This window comes from Myotis yumanensis, unplaced genomic scaffold (assembly GCF_028538775.1).
Source record: "Myotis yumanensis isolate MYYU_CA2020_CCGP unplaced genomic scaffold, mMyoYum1.0.hap1 SCAF_12, whole genome shotgun sequence".
Taxonomy (NCBI): Eukaryota; Metazoa; Chordata; class Mammalia; order Chiroptera; family Vespertilionidae; genus Myotis; species Myotis yumanensis.
This window is the reverse complement of record NW_027223763.1, coordinates 51,711,739-51,734,954: the sequence shown is the minus strand read 5'-3', so window position 1 is coordinate 51,734,954 and position 23,216 is coordinate 51,711,739. Positions and strand designations below refer to the sequence as shown.

The 23,216-nt window shown below is 36.4% G+C and overlaps 1 protein-coding gene across 25 annotated transcripts in view; it reads left to right on the top strand.

Annotated features, from left to right (window-relative positions):
- PTPRD (protein tyrosine phosphatase receptor type D) overlaps positions 1–23,216 on the top strand; it is a 2,083,672-nt gene that overhangs the window by 1,130,501 nt on the left and 929,955 nt on the right. The gene's annotated exons all lie outside the window — the stretch shown is intronic.

The following is a 23,216-nucleotide window of genomic DNA, read 5'->3' as shown; positions in this document are numbered from 1 at the left end:
TGCAGCCCCGCAGCCCCACCTAGTACCCCGCCTTGGCCTAGTGCCGCCCCCTCACCTGCTCCACCATCCCACCTGCAGGGCGATCGATCAATGGGGGCCGGGTCCCCTGCCAGGCTCCTTCAGCTGGGAGTCGGGTGGCAGCGCTGCCCCCTGCTGCCACTGCTGGTCTCCATCCGCGGGCCGATTGGTGGGGCAATTGGGCCCCTGCTCACACCCACCTTGGCCTGGCACCGCCTGCTCACCTGCTCCACCAGCCCACCACAATCCTGCTCTCATTGGGGCCCATCAAAGCCGGCAGCACCTCCACTGCCATCCGCTGCCAGCAGGTGATCAGTTCACGTCATAGCAAGTGGTCAAATGACCTACCAAGGGGACAATTTGCATATTAGGTGTTTATTATATAGGATTGTGTACTGTGTTTTTTTTTTTAAGATACAGATGGCAAATACATTAGAATTTTTTCATTATCGTATTTACCTAATTATTTTTTAGCCGCATCAACAACTTAGTGTTTTTCTTCAGTTTAAGTGTGTTGCTTTTGACAGCATATGAATGTAAAATAAAATAGTTATAAATACTAGAATTGGAAGTTTCCATAAACTGCCTGTGAGCTAAGTCAAGAAATCAAGTGATATATTTACATTATACAGCATGTTAGACAGTTGGAATAAAGTTCTAGATTTTCTTTACATTAACAGACTAGTGCTTTTTTTCTGTGTGACAAGTTCTGCATCCCTCCACCCTCCACCTCCCCCAACATGTGTTCACTTATAATTCCATTGCAGCATTCTATACATTTCTCCTGGTTCCCAAGTAGCCCATATTGAACCAAAGCTCTTTTTGTAGCTTTCTTCAGACAATCCAATGGGACACCTCAGTTTCTGCTAGGTCACACTTCTTACTCGCCCCTAAACAAGACATGCTTTTCTGTCTTTATTCCATCCTCTCCCCTTCCTCCAACCTGTTCACATTCTTGCTGTATGGTTTTTAAATACATATGCCCTAAAATGCCTTCTTTCTGCCTTTGTGTTATTGTACATCCGCTATTTCAAGTCTTTATTCCATCTTGCCTATCAAGCCATTTCTTATTATTTCAGTCCCACTAGTCTTTCTCTTCTGATTATCTATGTATTCTATGTCATCCCCTTTCAGATATGCTAATCTTGCCTTCCCAAGTATATTTTAAACATCTTGGTAGCTAAAAATGTGTTCTTCTCTGTCCCTCCCCAAGAACACACACATTTAATAAATGTTTGTAGGGCATCATGTTGCATTGATACAGTGTCAGATTCACACTTTTATGATAGAAAAAAATAAAGAAAAATCACTTTAGGTCACTTCTGCTTCCTTAACACATAACTTTTGAATAACATAAGCATTCTATTTAGAAATATAGCACGTGAACCCACCCAACGATAGTATCAGGAATTGAATTTCCACTTGTAGTAGTTCATTTCACTTAAGCAGTTTGGGTTTAATTTGACAACTATCTCATTGCAACTACCCCTTCCCCCCAAAATATCCCTTCCTCTGTACAAATGTATTTCATATTTCCATCTCAGAATATGCACAGCTGTGAACCAATTATTTCGAAGTTCAAGAGCTGGTTGCTTCTATCCTTAGTATTGCTAAAAAATGTTGAATGTCATCCTGGAGAAAGACACTCAGGCTCACTATAAGGCAGCTGGGTTTTTTTCATATTTTGTTTTAATATCCAGCACAAATGGGACACATTTTCTTTCCTTTACAATGGCATTTATTGTCTATATTTGGTATCGAGAGATAATAGGTATCTGTTTTGCATATTCATTTGAATATATTTTGTAGTTGTTTTTTTCAGTTATTGAGAGCAACTAGATAAAAAAAACACACTATGTGGCGTGTAGATCAACCTGTTTATCTGAGGAGTACATACTTTTTCAAGCCACCTGCATTGTGCGTGTTTGTGTGTGAATCTGAAAAACAAATATGCATGCTTTACCTACACTTTCTAGAATTAATTGGACTCCAACCCTGTCCCCACCTGCCTAGTTGGCTTTCAGCATCTCAGAGAAAGAAGAACAGGTTAATGACTGATAAAAAAGTATATTTCAGATGCCCACACTCGAACCAGATTTTAGCATGAACTTATCCTTCGCTTATTGCTCTCTGTCATTTCCGTTACTAGACCTCCTGCTCTCTACATGTGAACAGACTAGCTGTCAGGCAAACTCCATAGAGAGGACACAACTATGTAATTAGCATAGCTTTTTGTCCCCTCCATTAGTAAGAAAAAAAAGAAGGGGAGTTGTTCTCTAAGCAACAACTAAAGGTCATATTAATTTTCCTTAAACTCTCCCTCTGGTTTCCCCCGGAGAAGTTGCTATGAGGTCGAGCATATCAAATGAACTAATTATTATGCATGTTCAACGTGATGGATGGGCTCCCAAACCATAGCACAGCCCCTATTGTTCATGCCCCTATTCTGCTGTGTCATTGCACCCACTTATTTGAGATTATTTGATTTGGCGACTGACAGTGAGTGTGGAAGATGTGGGAAGTAGGGAGCAAACAGAAAATTCTATTCTGTGAAAGTTATCCGCATGTGTTAGACAGCCGCGGTTATTTGATTCAGTTAAAAATCTTAACAAGAATCCTCTGGTTTCTGATTTGGAAAGCATGCCCCTATTATTGATCAGAGATCAATCCATAGTTATTTGACAGCACTCCCTTGTAAAGGAACTCTTCTGGCCCTAGCCGATTTGGCTCAGTGGATAGAGTATCAGCCTGCAGACTTAAGGGTCCCAAGTTCCATCTATACGCGGTCCTGCCAATAATGTATGAACTATGGACTTAAAAAATATAAGGCCAGACAGTCATGCTACTATTTACGAAATTTTTATTAGAAAATAGAAAACTCAGTCAATTGGAAGCAGAGTAGAAGAGGGCAGAATACAGCGATTGCTATAAAATACAGAGCCCGAGAAATGGTAGTAAACCTAAGCCAAGTTTAAAGTAGTTATAAGAGAGTAGCCACTATAAGGAAGCTGGTGTTGGAAAGACATAAACAGAACACATATAAAGAATTATGTGGCCATGGGAGAGACAGAGTAATTTGTCCCTAGAGCTGTCTAATCCATGACAGTATTCCAGTCCAAATCTTGGTCTTCATGTTTTCTTAGACCATTGTCTTGACCAGGTTATCTATTCCATGCAACCAGATGATCCAACGTATTCCATTCGCTAACATTGACTTAGCACCTAGTATAGGCAAAACTCTCCATTAATTGCTACAAGGAAATCAAAGATTTCTTTTTAAAGTGCCTCTTCCCTCACAAAATGCTCCTGTTTGAGATGTTCTATAAATCAATATTACTAGAAATTATCCATGTCTCTTTCTAGAAAAAAATGAATTTAGTATTTTTCAAAATTCAGGTTATGGATAATTGTACTTTTCTCCCTAAGCAAAAATTTAATGACTTTTTTCCTCCCTAGAAATCAATACCATATATGAGTTTCGTTCCATTTAAGGATATTGATTATACTGGGGCAAAATTAATTTCTTGTCAAAATTTAATAAAAATGAATCAATATTTATTATTAATAGCCTCATCATACATTTATATAATTAAAGAGTAAAGATGTACTGATCATATTTTTAATAATATTATATTGTATTTACTCTTTGACTATTAGTTTTCTTATTGAATACATGTTTCTTTCTTAATATGGCCATACATTACAATTGCTTGATGTGAAGTCATTATTTCAATTGCATGTGTAGAATATAAATCACCAAAGGTTACTGTACTTGATTTTATTGGAAAAAAATATTTTAATGTCTGGAACAGATGCGGAGAAAAAATGTAAATACATATTTTTCTTTATATAGCTACTATCAAGTGTTTTTTTGGAAATGGAAATGTTTTTAGGAAAATGGTTTAGAAATAGAAGGTATACATTAAGCAAGAGGTTTGGAAGGAGACAGGTAGAAAACTGATCTACATAAAGAATGAACGTGTATTTTGAGTGTCAGGAGCTTAAGAAAGAGAGGAAGAAAAGAAAGTAAAGAAGCAAGTCAGACAGTATGGCAGGATCTGAAGTTTGTGGCAAAAAATGGCTAATTAGTAATTCCAAATAGCATCACAGGTAAGCGTTTTAGTGAAATGGAAATCTGATATTCATTTGTAGGTTGTTTGTGTTTCCATGGTATCAACCTATTTCATCATCCTAAATTTTCACTTACGTCAGCTTAGTATGTGAATGCTCTTTGTGGGACTTGGTAGAAAATGAGGGAAAAACCATGTTCCTGATACCTTTAAGAGGACATAGTAGCGAAAAGTGACTCTGGGAATGTAAGTCCCTTTGGATGTCTCAGTGAGGGAATTGCTTTATATAGAACATGAATGAATGGGTACACAATTGTGTTTAAATCTCAGAGGCCAAAGGAAACTTAGTTGATAACCCATTGTATTAATACAGCGTTAGCCTGATATATGAAGTTGTTTCTGAAGACAAAGCAGCTACCAAGGACCAAACCTCTAAATCATAGTGGGGTACTGGACATTTATCCAGTTTTGTTACAGAAATCACATAATATGTATCATTCTGCCACACTCTCTCCTGCTCCATTTTTTGCTCACTCTTTAATCATAGAGAGGAGTATTTTAAAGCTTGAAAAGAGTCTGTGGGGTAGAACTGAGGGAGGTTGCCTTTGATTATCCCTGCTTCTTGGCTTGTGTATATATCCAACCAGAGAATAGCAAGAATTGATAATATATTGAAATAAAAATATTTTCTCAAGGATATAATCTACTACCTACTGTTATCTCAGCATGAAGGCCATGAAATCTATGCTCTTCTAGCATGAATAAAGTAAAAAAATCATGAATATGAAAAGGTGAGAGAGGGAATATAGATTTTCATCAATGAATGAATCTTTTCTTTGGGTGAAGATTTCTCTTGGCATAAACTTTGACACTATTACAGATGTCCCCATTTTCTGACTCAACATAAACTACAAACACAATGTTCACATTAGCATACATTCTTTGCTGTAAAAAGACTTAATTGAAATATAATATTGTCTGGTGAAAAAAATATGTGTATTTTTGAACTCTATTATTATTACCTAACTTTCTCATTTTCTGCCTAGTCTTAAAGTAAATCTCTTTCTATAGAAACAAAGATAGAATGCATTCAAAATAATATTGCTATGTAACATGGATATGGCTATTTTTAAAGTGTTTTCTTTCATATCCTGAGCTTTGCTACAACGTTTTTTCATGTAATTCTTTCACGTTTCTGTGAAAACGTTCATATATTTACCATTTAGTTTCTTGGGTTGACCTACAAATATAAATGTTTTAATGAGAGAAAGCAAGATAGAAAAAAATATTACTGGAGGAAAGTCAAAGAACTGTTTCTATTATGGTTACTTTAGACTCTACAGCGAGCACATTTTATACTATGGTTGCTTATCAAGAAAAATAGACCAGAGCAAGGAATATTCTTAAAGAAGTAACTGCATTGAAGGGCTCTGCTACAGGCAGATTTAATTTACATTCTTGCTGTGTACATGTGGGACTTCTTTTTTAATCTTCTTGCTTCTGCTCAACATAAATGAGTCTATGCCAAGTGTTTAATAATTTACATGAATTTCAGTAAATGGTAGCATTTTCTGCCAGGGATTCTGTGTAAGATTGTTCTTACTAAACTATATATTAAAGCATAAATTGACATCTTCAGTAAACACAGGGAGAGGCCCTCTTACTTTGTTCATTTAGCTTTGTGACTTCTTCTTGAAGCTATGTTCCCCTCCCAACCTAATTGTCACTAAACCACTGCTACTTGGTGACAGGCCTTTATGCAAAGGTAATTAGCTCCTGGGACAGGAGAGGGCTGCTGTCTGGGCTGCTCATGGCTATTAATTCCTTCTAAACCAAAGGCTGAATGTCTCTATGTCTTTATAAGTTGGAACAGGGTCCTGAAGTAAATCGTTTACGAAAACATAGTTGTGTTATTTTCTCTACCTTTTGGGATGCTTGCATATTTACCCTTTAGGTTCTCCTACTTTCTCCTCCTGGCATTTATTTTTCAATTTTCTTCATTTCAAGATTAATTTTTGTCTTTATCTCACCATCTCACTTTTATGGAATTCCAACACTTTCATGTTTTTCCTTTTTTTCAAACCTTGATTCTATAATAATTTATGTCTTTTCATTGTTTTTCTTGATTTTATCTTTTGCTGATTAAAGTTCCAAATATGTGTTTTCTAATTTTGATTTTCTTCCCTACTTATTAGCTCTGCAATCTTAGGAAAATTCCACAGTCACCCTGAATCTCAGTTTCCTAATGAATAAAATGAGCTCAGGGCATGTTACTCAACACATAGGATCATTATAATTTCATTTTATCTCACCTGGTTGTTTCAAGAATGAAATTAAATGATTAAAAAAACATATAACTGGCTAAACTGTAAATCTCAGTGTATTTTGAAAGCATTGCTATTATTATTGATTTGATTAACCATATAAGATTTTTTTTCATCTTTTAAGTAAAACAGATTATGATTTCTCATTTTATTAATGCACAGGGTAACCATTGAATGATATAATTTAAAAAACCTGACTCAAATCTTAATCTGTGATACACTAATAGCTTCATAAGAATAATTCATTCATATATATTCAAAATAACTAAATGTTCAAAAAATACAGTCTAGAGTAACTGAAAATTTTGAGTGATTCTTTCAGAGCAACTTTAGTAATTTTTCTTGGCAGGGTAATTTTTCTATTTAAAAAGTCTAACATCATAGAAATTGTTAAAAAAAATCACTTTGTTCAAGTAAACTATGCACAGAAATACTGGAGAATAAAATGTAAAAGTGTGGACAGGGTTTCAGCTAGGCCCCCACCCTTTCTAAACAAGTCACATACTATCGTGGCAGTACATATTCAAATGGCAAATTTCTAGAATCTGTGGACCCTTTAAATCTCTATAAAATAATTAAAACCATAAATGCTAAATTCTCTAACACCAGGAACCTACAGTGTTCATTTAGCATCATACAGATTTACTCATTGAGTAAATGAGTAGTGATTCAATTTATTGATGTACTCATTGAGTAAGGAGCAGTGATCTAAGTTACATGGTTGAGGTCTTGCCGTGCACATATGTGACTCGGAGACCTTTGCTGCTATGTACACATGCCCATTGTGTAAGTTGACACCAGAATGACCTCTCCAATAAGGAATAGGTATTTGAGAGGTAGCATGGTTCAGTGACATGTGTAAGTTACAAATTGCCATCAAATTTCAGCTTTTGCCACCAGCTCTGTGCCATGAAAATATATTCTTTAATCTCTCTGGACTTTAGTTTTCTTGTTTGTAAAATAATGATTATACTCTTCTAATAGGAAAATTGTGAATTAAATGCAGCCATGTACATAAAGCTTTAGCACAATCCCTTGCCCAAAATAAATGCTTTTTATCACTTTGAATTATAGTAGTATATGAAGGCCACAGATTTCATTTATGAAAGTCATAGGACTCTTTACTGGTATGTAATATTTTAAAACACCTTTAAGCTGTAGTATCTTTCATATCATTTGTTGACTGAACTCAGAAGCATGTTCGTTTTCCAGGTCATGAGTTTGTCTGTACCCTTGGAGGTTTGCATAATTAGAGTAACTACTTAACTATTCAGGCCTCAAGAAGTCAGAATTTACAATGATCTGATAATTATTTATGGCAAATGATTTTAAGAATACAATACTTACCAGAGTGCCTTGCCAATAAATATTAGATGATGGATTAATGTATATTTTAATAAGGGCAATAAAGTGTCCCAATCAAAATCCAGTTAATTAGCTATTACCATAAAGTTAGTAAAATAGATGGCATATATTAAGCATTTACTGTGTGCTAAGGACCTGACATGAATTATCTCATTTAATCCTCTTAACAACTATATGAGATAGACCTCAAGACCTTGCTATTATTCTCATTGTACAAATGCATAAACTGAGAAAGAGAAAATAAATTACTTCACTAATGGTACATAGCTATTAAATACTTGAAAACTGGAATGTGAATGCTGTGGAGCTAAATATTTTAATCAGTTTTTTTTATTTCTAACTGTGATTTTATGAAATAATCAGATACTCAGACTGCATTTTAACAAAAACAGAATGTTTATTTCAGTGAATTCTGGGCTTTATATATATGTGTTAAATTTCTTCAGGGTCCAGGTAGTATATGTCCCACATAGAGTTAGAATCATGAGGAAAAAACGTATCATACAAGTTTTTATAAGATGGTATCTAATGCATAAAGTGATGTCAATTTGTAACTCAATGTTGGGCTCTTAGAAATTATCATTACATACTTTTCACTAAGGCTATAATCATTGTTTTGAATTTCTTGAATAGTCATGGCCCATCTTGTTTACTTACAGGTATTGAAGCCATGAAATGTTTCTCCACTTTCTTGGTTAAAGGTGAAGGTTGTTTAGGTCACTCAGGTGGACAGAATATTTCTGGTTTTCAAACAAAATAAAACTTTTTTATCTAATTAAAACATGGGTAGTTGAAGAGAAATAGGAACCTCTCCATGCCTCCTCATGAATGTGAAGTAAAGGTAATGTAAAGTAGGACATCTTAGAGGTACACCACGAGGTGTGCCATGGAAATGTTTCCCTGAGATACTGATTGGACTAAGAAGATGAATAAGAAAATGCAAGAAGGTTAGGGTCTCTATGCTTTGGCTGTCTTGTTAGGGTCAACCACTGGCATACACTCCTACAAAGACCTTCTAGTACACTCTTTGTGGCGTATCTTCAAGTCCATATATTATGCGTAGATGCGTGAACATGTATACTTCCATACCGTGAAAATATTTTCAATAGAGGTTTTGCACTGTGAATTTATCTAGACGCCCTACACTTAGTGACCACCACATATCCACCACCTTTGTATGACCTGAACATACAAGGATGAATCATATACATATGGTCTGGAGTTATATTTGCTCGTTGGCCACCAGGAAGTTCCATGCATTGTAATAAGGTCAGGAAGGTCATGCATGAAGGGTGATAACATTGGCATCTCCCAGTATAAAGGACCAGGGTATATCAGAGATGTCACTGAAGGTGCTAGGAAGACTAACCAAACATTTGTAACAAGGTTTGATTTTTTTTTCTTCTGCTTTTAGCCCTATTTTATTTTAATACTTAGATGAGTAATATATATATTTTTCATGTTATTGTTGACAGTATTACACGTCTCCCATTTTCTCCCTTTTTACTCCCCTCCACGTAACCCCCACCCCAGGTATTTCTCATGCCATTGTCTGTATCCATGGGTTATGCATATATGCATATATGTTCTTTAGTTAATCTCTTCCTGTCTCCTCCCTCCACCCTACCCCCACAACTGAGGTCTGTTATTCTGTTACCTGCTTCCATACCTCTGGCCCTATTTTGTTGTCAGTTTATTTTGTTCGTTAGGTTCCACTTATAAATCAGATTGTGTGATATTTGTCTTTCTCTGACTGGCTCACTTCACTTAGCATAATACTCTCCCGGTCCATCCATGCTGTCTCAAAGGATAAGAGATCCTTCTTTTTTACAGCTGCATAGTATTCCATTGTGTAAATGTACTACAGGCTTTTTTTGGTTTTTTTTTGTCCACTCATCTACTGATGGGTGATATATTTTTAAATGGAGATTCTCACAAATAGATTCAATTCTTTAAATATAAGTTTTATTTCCCACTGGAAGGGGTTGTCACCAAACATAGCTTTTAGGTAAAAACACAATACACAATCTCACCTTCATATTCTCCCGCATTGTCTATGGATGCTGATATGTGGGTGAGGAAACCTAGGTCATTAAGAATTGGTGTTTTATATGCCTAAGCAATATTTTCACTGATACAGCTCCTAGGGCAATGGAAACTAAAGAGAAACTAAAGAGAAAATAAACAAATGGGACTAAATCAAAATAAAAAGCTTCTGCACAGCAAAAGAAACCATCAACAAAACAACAAGATCCAGAGACAGAGAAACATCGATCAGATGCTCAAACCTCAGAGGGAAGGTAGGGGAGGGTGGGGGTAAGGGGAAGAGATCAACCAAAGGACTTGTATGCATGCATATAAGCCTAACCAATGGACACAGACACCAGGGGTGTGAGGGCATGAGACAGGGAGAGGCTGGGGGAGCACTGGGGGAGAAGGACACATATAATATATAATATATAATATATAATATATAATATATAATATATAATACCTTAATCAATAAAGAAAGAGCCCTCGCTGGCTTGGCTCAGTGGATAGAGCATTGGCCTGTGGACTGAAGGGTCCCAGGTTTGATTCCAGTCAAGGGTACATGCCCGGGTTCCGGGCTTTATCCCCAGTGGTGGCATGCAGGAGGCAGCCAATCGATGATTCTCTCTCATCGTTAATGTTTCTATCTCTCTTTTCCTCTCCCTTCCTCTCTGAAATCAATAAAAAATATATTTTAAAAAAAGAAAAAAAAAAGAACTGGTCTTTTTAATAAGACTGGAAAAAAATTAAAAACAAAAGGAAGAAGAAGAAAAAGACAAAATGGTTTCTTTAAGTCCAGCCTAAATAAAACACTTTTTAAGATGAAGGGAAAAAAAAGAAATCCCATTTATCTAAATTTGAGTCAATTTTTTTCTCATTCTCTTTTAAATAAAACTGTATTATTTGGATAAAATATGAGTGTACTTTCTCAGAAGTTTTCAAAGTTAAAGTTATATTTCTCATCTACTATCATTTAGAAGATTCCTTTTTAGTATCAGCAATATAATTGAAGTGGAAATGCCACTACCATTCCTTTTTTTAAGGACTTTACAAAACCATGCAATTACTTAATTCAAATTATTTCAGGAAAAAAATTGTTACAGATTTGTCAAATTAAATGTAAACAATTACAAAATGCTTATGTTATACCAGAAAATTGTTATAGAGTTCTTTGTTTGTTTTATCTTAATTATCACTAATGCTAGAAAAAAAATTTTTTTTAATATATTTTATTTATTTTTTACAGAGAGGAAGGGAGAGAGATAGAGAGCTAGAAACATCGATGAGAGAGAAACATCGATCAGCCACCTCCTGCACATCTCCCACTGGGGATGTGCCCGCAACCCAGGTACATGCCCTTAACCGGAATCGAACCGGGGACCCCTCAGTCCGCAGGCCGACGCTCTATCCACTGAGCCAAACCGGTTTCGGCTAAAAATTTTAAGAATCATTTGATGATCATTGAGGTTGATGTGCCTTCTTTCCAGAATTCCTGAGAACTTATGACAGATCTCTGAACTGCCTAAGATATTCCCATTAGAAGAGGTATTTAAAATCTACTGCACCCTTATTGCCCTGGCCAGTTTGGTTCAGAGGATAGAGCAACATCAGCCTGCGGACTGAAGGGTCCCAGGTTCGATTCCTGTCAAAGGCTCATACCGTCCCTGGGGAGCATGTGGGAGGCAACCAATTGATGTGTCTCTCTCACATCGATGTTTCTCTCTTTCTCTGTCTCTCCCTCTTCATCCTATTCTCTCTGAAAATCAATGGAAAAATATCCTCGAGTGAGGATTAACAAAATAGAATAAAATAAAACTTACTGCACCCATGTTAAAGTATGAAGAGTAGATGACATAAGTGGAATTGAGCGAATGTGTTTTAATTTCATTCTTTGATAGGCTTTACTAAGCTAATTATCCAATATTTAAATTCACAAAATGTCTACTAATTCTGAAACCAAGAAACACTGTGTCACACCAGTACATAATGTTTTCCACATCTTTCTTCCAAAGGTGATGGCCATTTCCTGTGTGTTTTCCCATTTATTTGTTTATTTATTTATTTAGCAACTAAAGAATGTTTTCATTTTAGCCTTCTCATTCCATAATGAAGAGAATGACTGTGTTGAAATAACAGGCATAGCAGATTAATGTTCACTCCCTGATTTGATTTATGGAGAAACCAGACTCATCTCAGACACTCCCAAGCACTGGAGTTTAGCAAGTAATCCAAGCAAAGAAAAAAGCATGGTTGCAATCTGAGTGTATTAAAGGAAGAAAGGCAGCCTCGGCTCATTCTGCTTTCAAGCAGGAGTCTTTCACCCTGTACCACTGCTGAAGGGAAAGACTTTTATTGATTTGCAGATTAAGAATCTATTTAAAAGTGATAAATCAATCCTCCTTGTCAAGCCCACCACAGGCAGCATGTTCAGGAACTTGAAAGCAATCACTGCTGTTTGAGGAAAGCTTACTTAACTTGTGTTTCTTATAATGATGAGAAAACTATAGTTCATAATGAAGGTTCTGTATATTGAACATCTTGATGAGAAATCAGAAGATTGAGCTGGCAGAAATCAACACATGAATCCAGAAGCCTGTCGGTGGGGTGAAGAGCAGAGAGTCAATCCACCTTGATTACCATTGAATTTGAAAGTCAAGGAGGAGTTCACCCCCATCGTGAACTTGTGCACACATGCAACTTGTTCACAATTTTATCTTACAATAGGGGGTATATTAGATCAAACATAAAAGCTATATGAATACTATCTGTATTGTATTCAAATAATAAACCATAATCAGACATCAGAATATTTTTTATTAAATCTTGAAATTCAGGTCTGTATTTATAAAGGATTATTTCAAAACCTTTAAATTTGTTTGCCAGCAAAAATAAAATTTAAGAACACGGCAGTATTTTTTCAACCAGATCTGAAATATTTGCATACTACTATTATTATAGTTCTGCAATGTCTTGGTCTCTTTATACCAATTAGTGCTTAGAAGTGAGAAGAGACAAATAATGTTACTAACAAACTGTGATTATTTCCTGGGATTTTAGAACCTAACTTGTCAGCTTTATTTGACTTTAGTGAATATCATAGTAATTCAGATATTGCAAGAGAGCCTACTACTCCCTCCCCTCTAAATGGAATATTGGAAAACTGTTTCATATTTATATATATTTTGATTATTGGAAACCTTTTTAAACAAGTATTAAGGCAAAAATCACTTTTTGAAGTCTAGACTATGGATTACCTCTGGCATAACATGTAACTGATCAAGATTAGTGAGCTTAATAATTTTTATATATATATATATATATATATATTTTATTGATTTTTTTACAGAGAGGAAGGGAGAGGGACAGAGAGTTAGAAACATCGATGAGAGAGTAACATCGATCAGCTGCCTCCTGCACACCTCCTACTGGAGATGTGCCCGCAACCAAGGTACATGCCCTTGACCTGAATCAAACCTGGGACCCTTCAGTCCACAGGGCGGCGCTCTATCCTCTGAGCCAAACCGGTTAGGGCATGAGCTTAATATGTTGATGATGATTATGAAAATGGGTGTGTTTCAGTAAATAGAAGCCATTTATGAGACTTGATTTTTTAAATGCCATAAATCATTTTTATTTTATTAAATAAAAATGTTGTATATTGATGTTATAATCTTTAAAAGCCCATCTCCTAGAATCAGTCAAAATTCCAACTCAGATATTTTCATGAGTTCGGCTTTTATAATGGATCAAACCATAGTTTCAAAATTCAGCCTAAATCTTCTAATCTTTGATTAGCAATTCTATTCAAGGGAGTTAGACTAAGGAAATAAAATGGAAAAAGAAACAAATTATATACCCTAAGCTTTAGTCATTTTGTGTCATTGTGAAAAGTTAGAAATGAAATGCCTGCTATTATGAGAATGAATGAATGATGTTCTGTAGTCTAAGTGTAATATTATACAGCTATTAAAATTACATTGACTAACATTATGGGAAAGTATTTCACAACTACACTGAGAGCTTCTTAATGCCAGGGATTCCATTTTACTTGATTCATTTTTGTCTCTTGTATTATTAGGGTCACACTATTGTAACAAATATAGCATAAAATGTTAGTAGTCTTCCACAACAAATGCTTATATCTGCCTCAACTAATAGTCCAATGTGGGTGATCCTTATTAGCAGACAGCATTCTCCATGCCATATCTCAGAATTCATGCTTCTTTCATCTATGGCTTTGGCTTCCCCTAGGAACCCATTGTTCTTTGCATATGGCCAATGGGAGGGGGAAAAGAGCATAGAAAAGGCACAAAGATCCTTTAATGACTTGACTCAAGAGTGTCACACATCAATTTCATTTCCAATCCACTGGTGAGTACTATGTCATGGTCAAATTGAATGCAAGGTGATTTTCCAATGATAACTCTATGCTAGGTAAGGAGCACATATTTTGGTAGCCAATTTGTTGTTTCTGCCACATTTTCTTCAGTATAGTGTTTGGCTTTATGAATGTTGGTTGAACATATTTCTTGTCAAAAATCACTGAGAAACTAACATGAAGGCATGAAATAGCTTGGTTCTTAGGGTCATTTTTTTTATATATATTTTTATTAATTTCAGAGAAGAAGGGAGAAGTGAGAGAGAGATACAAACATCAATGATGAGAGAGAATCATTGATCGGCTGCCTCCTGCACGTCCCCTACTAGGGATTGAGCCTACAACCCCCAGCCTGTGCCCTTGACCAGAATCAAACCCACGACCCTTCAGTCTGCAGGCCGACCCTCTATTCACCAAGCCAAACCAGCTAGGACTCTTGAGGGGGTCATTCTTGAAAATTTGTGCTAGATACTGAGGCAGAGACCAGAGTATACCGAGAATTGTGCACCAGGTGAATTAGTTTACACTTTATTTTATGGAAAATGACGAGTATCAAAGGGTTTAAGAATGGGGAATAAGATTATCAGAATTGCAATTTTTCTAAATATATTATGGACAGCAATGTAGAGCATAAACTCTAGAGGGGCAAGACTAGATATATAGAGAGAAACTAGAAGACTAATTAGTACAGATGATAAAGACAATAGAATGAGGTATAAGCAGATGTGAGCCTTAGGTGGAGGAACAGACAGAACTTCAGAACTTCATTCTTAATTACAGAAATGAAGTAAAAAAAAAGAAAAAGAAAAGGAAGAAAGGACACATGGGCACATGGGGGGTTATTTCCTTGTTTAAAGCTTGTTGGACTGCATTTACCAACATAGAAAATGATGAAGGAATAACAAGGTTTTAGGGAAGAATAAGAGTTGTGTTTTTGAGGAAATATTGAGTATGACATGCCTGTGAATCTTTCAGGAGAATGGAGATATTCAGCAAGTGGTTGAATTCAGCAAGAGACCTAGCTCAAGCTACTAGACTGGAAGTTATCAGTAAAGAGGTACAGGTTGAACATGGGTATGAATAATGTTATCCTTGGAAAGTCTACAGAGTAGAGGACAGAACCTGGATGACTACCACATTGTGAAGGAGTAAGAAACCTTAGATGCTAAAGTAAGGACCAATAGAGAGGGAGACATTGAAATTGTCACTGATATAGAAAACAGACAAGGTTCTAGATCAGTGATTTTCAACTGGTGTGCCACGGCACATTGGTGTGCCATGAAAGTTTTAAAAGATGAAATGCCTATTTAGTCAGGGGCACTGATCTCTTTTACCTTAGATTGTCAAGTAAAAATATGACAACCACCAACACAGCAATAGCTGTCTGCTCTGTGAATGAATTAAAATTATACCTAATTTTTTTTTTGCAGATTGGCAAAAAATATATTTTTTTGGTGTGCCACAGAATTTTAGTAATTAGTTTATGTGTGCCATGAGATGAAAAAGGTTGAACATTGCTGTTCTAGATTAATATATATGAAAAAGAAGAGACCAAGAGTAGTGGGGATATTTGCCTTAAAAGAGAAATGTTTATCAACATTGTAGAGAAGGAGATGAAGGAAGATTCAATGTAAATGAGATGAGTTTTAATTTTAGAGACAGAGAGTTTTTTCGTGATGACCTTAGTATGCTGAGTGGGAGACAAAAGTATTTACAGAATCACAGAGGTCACTCACCAAAGATTCGTGTAAGGATCGCTGTGTAGTTCCTGAGAGTCCTGAGGAAATTGTTGGCCACAGAGTGGCAGTAATTTGGTAAATATATCAATGATTGGTTGTGTTATTTTATTTAATGTTATTTTATGTAGATACCAGGCTGAGCATCATCCCTTGCATTGAACTTTGCTCATTTAATTTCATGTTATAATTCATGGGAGATAACTGGCATAGCTGATTTTCTTATTTTACTATTAACACAGTCCTTCCCTACAAAAACATATTGGAAAATTCATGAAAGGGTAAAACTTGCCTTGCATATACATGTCACAAAGAGTTATTACACTAATAATGTCCTCAATTTGGGGTGTTTGTTTTTTGATCAAACAATGTCTTGTTTAATTTATTTATAAATCACTTTAATAAAAGTCTTTTTTTTTAACTTGAAAATAATTTTGTTTCAGAAGCTCTAAATGTGTTGTAAAATAGATTTCCTAATAACAGAATTTCAAATCTTTGTAAGCTGAAAAATGTATCTGCCGTCCAGTTAGTTGGTATTTAAGAAACTGTTTGCTTGTCAGGTGTTATACTAGGGTAGTAATAGTGAGTATCACATAAAATCGCATGGAATGAAAATTTCGTGCAAAAATGTGCTTCAGAGTGGTATAAAATGATAAATGAAGGGTATTTCCAAGTAAGCACATCATATTTGACTATAAATATGTAAAATTTTCTTCAGAATTCTTATGGTCTTAGGAGTATGTACCAAACATAAAGTTTTGTGACTTAAATTGTATGTTGGTAAAACTTGTTTATGAGAACATCTATAAGATTCAAAGGGCACATAGACATACATGTCAATTAATTAGAATATCCATTGAGGAAATATACTAGAAAAAGTCTCTGTACCTTAAGTTCTTTGTGACTTTCAGTAGCTCATATGTAGCAAGCAAAATGTGTTGATAAAAAAAAAAATGATCTGAAGAAGAATAAATAACATAAGAATTCCACCCAAGATTCAATTTGTTCTTAGAATTTTCTTCTTCCTTTGTCAGACAGTTAAGAACTGGGAAGGAATATTTCATAGTAATAAATATGTTTATGACTACAACAAGATAAAAGTAAAATATATTCCATATTATGTGTAAGTCAACAAAATCAATGTATTTGAAGAATCAAAAATGCACTGACCAAAAAGTGGATTTACCAGATAGATTTGCATTCAACCTTATTTTATAACAATATTTAAATTATCTGGTATGGTAGAAATAACACAGCCTTTGGAATTGTATGGAAAAGTTTCTAAAATTACATTTACACATTTTGTTTATTTGGTGATCCAAGACAAATATTTAACATAGTTTAATTTTCTGGGATAGTAATATGTACCTCATGATATTGTGAATATAGAGGATGGCGCAAAAGTAGGTTGACAGTTGTATGTTAAAAAAAAGAATTTATTCTTGTATTATTATTTTTATGTATTTATTATGGTAGTAGAGGCCTGGTACAGAAATTCGTGCACTTGGAGTGGGGGCGGGGCGGGTCCCTCAGACCAGCCTGTGCCCTCTCGCAGTGTGGGAGCCCTCGGGGGATGTCCAACTGATCTTGCCAGCTGAGAGCCCAGCTTCTGGCTGAGCGGAGCTCCCCCTGTGGGAATGCACTGACCACCAGAGGGCAGCTCCTTCATTGAGAAGGATAGGACCAAAACAGGCTCTCCGACATCCCCCAAGGGGTCCCGAATTGCAAGAGGGCATGGGCCAGACTGAGGGACCCCACTGGTGCACGATTGGTGCCGGGGAGGGATGTGGGAGGTTGGCCAGCTGGGGAGGGACCACAGGAGGGCTCCAGGGCGTGTTTAGCCCCTCTTACTCAGTCCCAATTGGCCAGACCCCAGCAGCAAGCTAACCTGCTGGTTGGAGTGTCTGCCCCCTGGTGGTCAGTGCACATCATAGCAAGCGGTTGAACGGCCTTAGCATATCATTAGCATATTACTCTTTGATTGGTTGAATGGATGACTGGACGACCAGACACTTAGCATATTAGGCTTTTATTATATAGGATTATTTTCCATGTGAGCAACTGCAAAACTACTTTTGCCCCCCCCCCCCCGCCCCCCCCGTATAAAATTATTCTACCATTCAACAAATTCAGTGAAGTGTAGTCCCTTTCCAATTTATCTCTATATTTAAAAGGAGAACATACTGTGGGCAAAGATATATCTAATTCTGCAAGCTTGGTGAAGTTAAGCTTCTATACTTTTGCTTCCAAAGAAAAATACAAAGAAAAAAATAGGGGAAAGATCAACTTTACTGTAGAATAATGTGGTGTATGATTAATAAAACTCTCAAAGTCAACATAAGTGTAGTTGGCGTTAGTTAAAATTTTAGATATAAATATAAATAAATACAATCTAGATGAGTTAGATTACAAATATTTAGTGGTAAGATTCTACATGGAGCTGGTAATGAGCAGAAAGGAAAGATTAAAAGGCTGAGATCAACAAGGTAAACTACCATAATAAATGCAATTGAGGACTGAAGAATCAAAGAAACAAAATAGAAGATTGCCATGGTCCTTTGTGTTTACTGTATCTCATCAGTTACTTCAAACATATTTAAAATAAATAAGTGAAACAGGGTAAATTGCCCTAGGGATATTTTAGATCCATTTTGGTAAATTAGCAAATGAAAATAAAAACCATTTATTTTGACACTGGTTCAGTGTTTATGGACAAATTATTGATCAATCACATTGTAATTCAGTCCCATTGGATTTCACATTACTTTGCTTTAATTGAACAGGCATTTATTACAGGTCTACCATATGTAAAACACTACACCAGGCACTAGAGAAGTGAGTGAAAAATAGGAAGCCTTTTTAATCTCTCAAATGTTAGCTGCTGCTCCACATTCACTTGATAAAATTTTGTCAAACTGAGACATGTGCCATGAAATCATGAATTACCAAAAACTGCAGAAAAAAAATATCACCTGCATTCTTTGATGGGGCAGTTGCTATTAATTTATATTCATTTAAATTATATCCATGAATTTGACCCCACAAAACTGAAAGTTTCATATACCATCTCATTACATGAGTGATGTAAGGATAGAACTTGTTTCTTCAACTCATTCAGAATTCTAATGAACAGAATACAAATTTAGTTTCATTAAAAATAATGGAATCTCACTATCCTACAGCTATTTAAATGCTTTAGAGTAGAGCAGTCCTCTTTTTATTCCAGGAGGCGTATACAATAAATCTCATTATAAAAATTACCATATTCAGACTATCTTAATAATGCACATGCCAATATCTCCACCACCTTCAAACAAACAAATCATGGTGAAAATTAGGCTAGTACTGACAATACTTAGGAAATGTTATTGAGAAATAAACTGTTTTCTCTTATGTATTGGAGTAAAACAGCTTCTTTGCTTAGTTAACTAGCTAAAGGTTATCTAGATTTTTAACATTCAAATGTACTGAGAATGTAAAATGTCTATAGAGAGACATCATAGGTGTCTTGTTTTCACACATGCATGTTTGTATGCCTACACATATAAAGAAATCAACACATAAAATCAAATCTTAATAAATTTTGTATGAGGATTAAAAGGATATAGGAATCTTCCTAGAATGTCATAAGCACCATTCCAATGGTTGTCCAGCTGATATTCCGTTGTTGTTCTCCATGGATTAAGGCACCGGTTGGAGTAGATGTTTATTCAGAGATAAGGAATCTAAACAGGTCCTACGACTGCCCTGCTATCAGCAAGGCACTCATTTCGTGATTCCTACACCTCATCGGTACCTACCACTATCCCCCTTAAGAGAGACTTAAGGAGTTACACTGTGCACTGGGCAGCTAGATTAGGCTTCTCTCTAACACAACTAGAGCAGAAGCAGCTACAGGCTAGATTGTAGACTGATCCTCCAGTCTCTAAACCTTTCTCTGGGAGGAATCAGAGGTAGGGTTTCCTGTTCTGTACCTTCTACTTATACTCATACTTTCTTTCCAGGTACAAGATCTGTTTTAGAGGTTCAACTGTGTCACTGGGAAGGGACTGGGCCTGGGGCAGGTCTGCCTCCGGTCGGCCTGTAGTGTGTGGGTTCTTGACTTTGTGCAGGAAAGATTTCACAGCACAAGTCCAGGTGATTTTGAGAGTACATTTACTAAAGCTGGGAATAGTGAAACTAAGGAAGGGCTTATGGTGGAAGAAGCAGCAGGAGAACCTACATGGTGCTCTGCTGGCTCCCTAGAAATGTTACAGGAAAAAAGTGAGCCGTGGTGGGGCTCCTGTTAGCTCACGGAAAAGTCAGAGAAAAGGGGGTCTTCAGGGGGTTTGCCCAGGATGAGCTGCTGCTGCCTGCCACTACCCTGGCTACAGGTCTCATGGGGACCCTTAGAGTTTAGGAGAGAGAAGTAAAGATGCACGCCTGAGAGGGGAAGAAGGGCATGGGCATGCTTGAGAGAGAAAGCCCACACTAGCATCCTTTGACTTAAGGGTTTTCATCTCTCTTCTATGGGCAGGAATCCTATGGAAGGTCTCAGGGGAGGGTCTTAACAGAATATTCATTAGCCTTCCAGGTACATTCTTCAATATGCAGATGCATTAAAATGAGCAAATAAGGGAGTTTGGGATCATTGTCTGGTCAGCTCCACTGTTATACTTTATCAGGGGTCTGTTTGACTTCAATTGGGGGGAGGGGGGTTGTTATCTGTTCTGCTGACTTCATCCATCCTTGAGTATGGCTGGCACAAATGGCACTAATTGGATCTCTGTTACCATCTCCCTGACCAGGAAGATTTAAGCTATCTATTCTCTGGTTAGAAAGCAGAGGTATAAACCATTTGCTCTCAAGTGTCCTTGGTTAGGGAAGATAAGATCTTATGATTCATTAGTTGGCGGTAAATTGTTCAAATTGTTTGACCTTGTTTAATTATCTTGTCTCAGTTTCCCTATTCCACTTACCAAGGAATTGTCCTAGCTCCTTAATATCCTGCCTCAAATGTACACCCCCCTGGCAGAGCTTTCCTCTGAATTTGCTCTACCTCTACCTCCAAGTGCTCCAGAAGAGAGGTCATCTAAACACATCTCATCACATTTCTGTTAAAGGATTGTATTCCTCTCCTTTTAAATAAAATATAGAGTCCAATCTCTATGCTGATTAAACAACTTCTAAAATTCTCTGTAATCTGGAATTTTCTCAATCTTATGCCTTGATTTTATATAGTTTGGGAGTGAGAGAGACTCAAGTTGCCACCCCGGATGTTCTAACATTGTAGCTTGATTATTTAAACTCTCATATCCTCAGTTTCTACAGGTGTGTTTTTTTTTTTTAAAAAGGGGCATTTTATTGAGTCTTATTGTTTTCAGAAAGAAGGGAGAGAGAAATAGAAACACCAATGATGAGAGAGAATAATTGATCAACTGCCTCCTGCACACACTACACTGAGGATCCAGCCATAACCCGGGCATGTGTCCTGATGGGGAATTGAACCATGTACTCCTGGTTCATAGGTCAACACTCAACCACTAAACCATGCTAGCCGGGCACTACAATTTTTAAGTGGATATAGTGAAGAATAATTTATCTGTTTTAAGGATCAGATGAAATACTTTTATTCAAATGAAATAAAATTTAATGTTTGTGATATGAAACACTCATTAAATATAAAGAATTTAAAATTTTCTAATTGGAAAACAGATTTTTAGGGTATTCAACTTACACCTCCATTGGTGAGAATAAACAGGAACAGCAAATTAAAATTCCAATTTATTTTACTACAGGTAGCTGTAATTCATGTGTCTTAGAACCCATTATTCACACTGAGATAAAAAGTTAATGTGCAAGGTTAGAATTATTGTTTACTGATTATAGTTTAATTAATCACTTTATACATTCTATTTTTATCTACCTACGACACAGTCCTTGAACACAATTGCCTGCAAAGTATAGGTCAATTGGTTTCAGTGATTTTTCAAATGGAGAATGATAGTTTTGATTCCGTATTCTATTTAAAACAATGGTGGATATTCAAGCCTTAAATTTTTATAATGATTGCAGTTTAGATTAAGGAACAATTTGGTTGTCAGAGATAGGAGTTTCTAATCTCATTTTTACAGCTAATTATGGGGTAAATTTAGAAAATCACGTGCAAGAAAGAGCATCCTTCTTCTAAATCCTCCTTAGGTAAAATGATAATAACCTTTACTTATTTTGTCTGCAACAGAGGTTTGGGAAGCATCTTGTTAATTGTAATGTAGAATTAGAGAACTTCCTAAACTAAGCAAATTGAAAGACACCGGAGCAAGTGCCTTGTTTTTGAAGTCTTTGGGGGATGTGCCCAGGTTGTTTAATATTTAACCGTGTTGTTATTTAACACGTTGGTAGCTGTGCATATTTGACTGAGGTTCTATACATTCTTTGTTATTTAGAAGCATAATCATTTAGTGTTTGACATGGGATTAAGTGCCTGCTCAACCACTTCCTGGCTTTGTGACCTTCTACCAGTTATTTAGTCTCTCTGAAGCTTTAGTTTCTCTCTGAAATTGGAAATGAAAATATCTACTTCATAGTATTGAGTTATTTTAATGAAAGCAACTAAAGCATGCAATAAATATTAGTAACTACTGGCATTTGCCCTTTCTTGTTTACCCTGTAAATGCTTGCACTCAATAGACAAGGGTTCGAATAGTACTAACATTTATTTGTTTAGGTTACTAAAGTACTTGCCTCATTTGGTGATTATTCATTTTTCTATCAAACATGGGCCTACCACCCAGAAATCAATGTGATACCATGTTCTTCACACATAGTAGGTATGCAATAAATGGTCATGAAATGGACTTCAAATTAGGGCTTTTTTTCTGCCTTTTCAACCAAAGATCTGGTTGTCAAAACAGGATTGTTGATTTCTATTAAAGGAAGTTGATGCACAGAGTATCCATTACCTTCAGCACATTTCACTTGCAGATACTTGCAGGCCAGAGGCGGGGGGAGAAGGGGTAAAGAGCAAGGAAAGAAGCAACTTGCAAGGCTTGGTGCTGAGAGTCTGCAGCTTGGTGATAGGGCAGGTGTGGAAACGAGATAAAGGTCTCAGTTCTGCAAGGTATGCGTTTGCAGTCATGCTGTTTAGAAACCCGCCCTCTCCCTGGCACATCCCACCATACTTTGTCATGAAATCCCTGGATGCTTTCTCTGCCCTTCTACTGTCTCTCCAAGCACCACTTCACACACATCAGCAGAACCAAAACAGTAACCACCTGTGTGAAGTAACCTCGGTGTTTCCAGGTCTGCAGAAGTG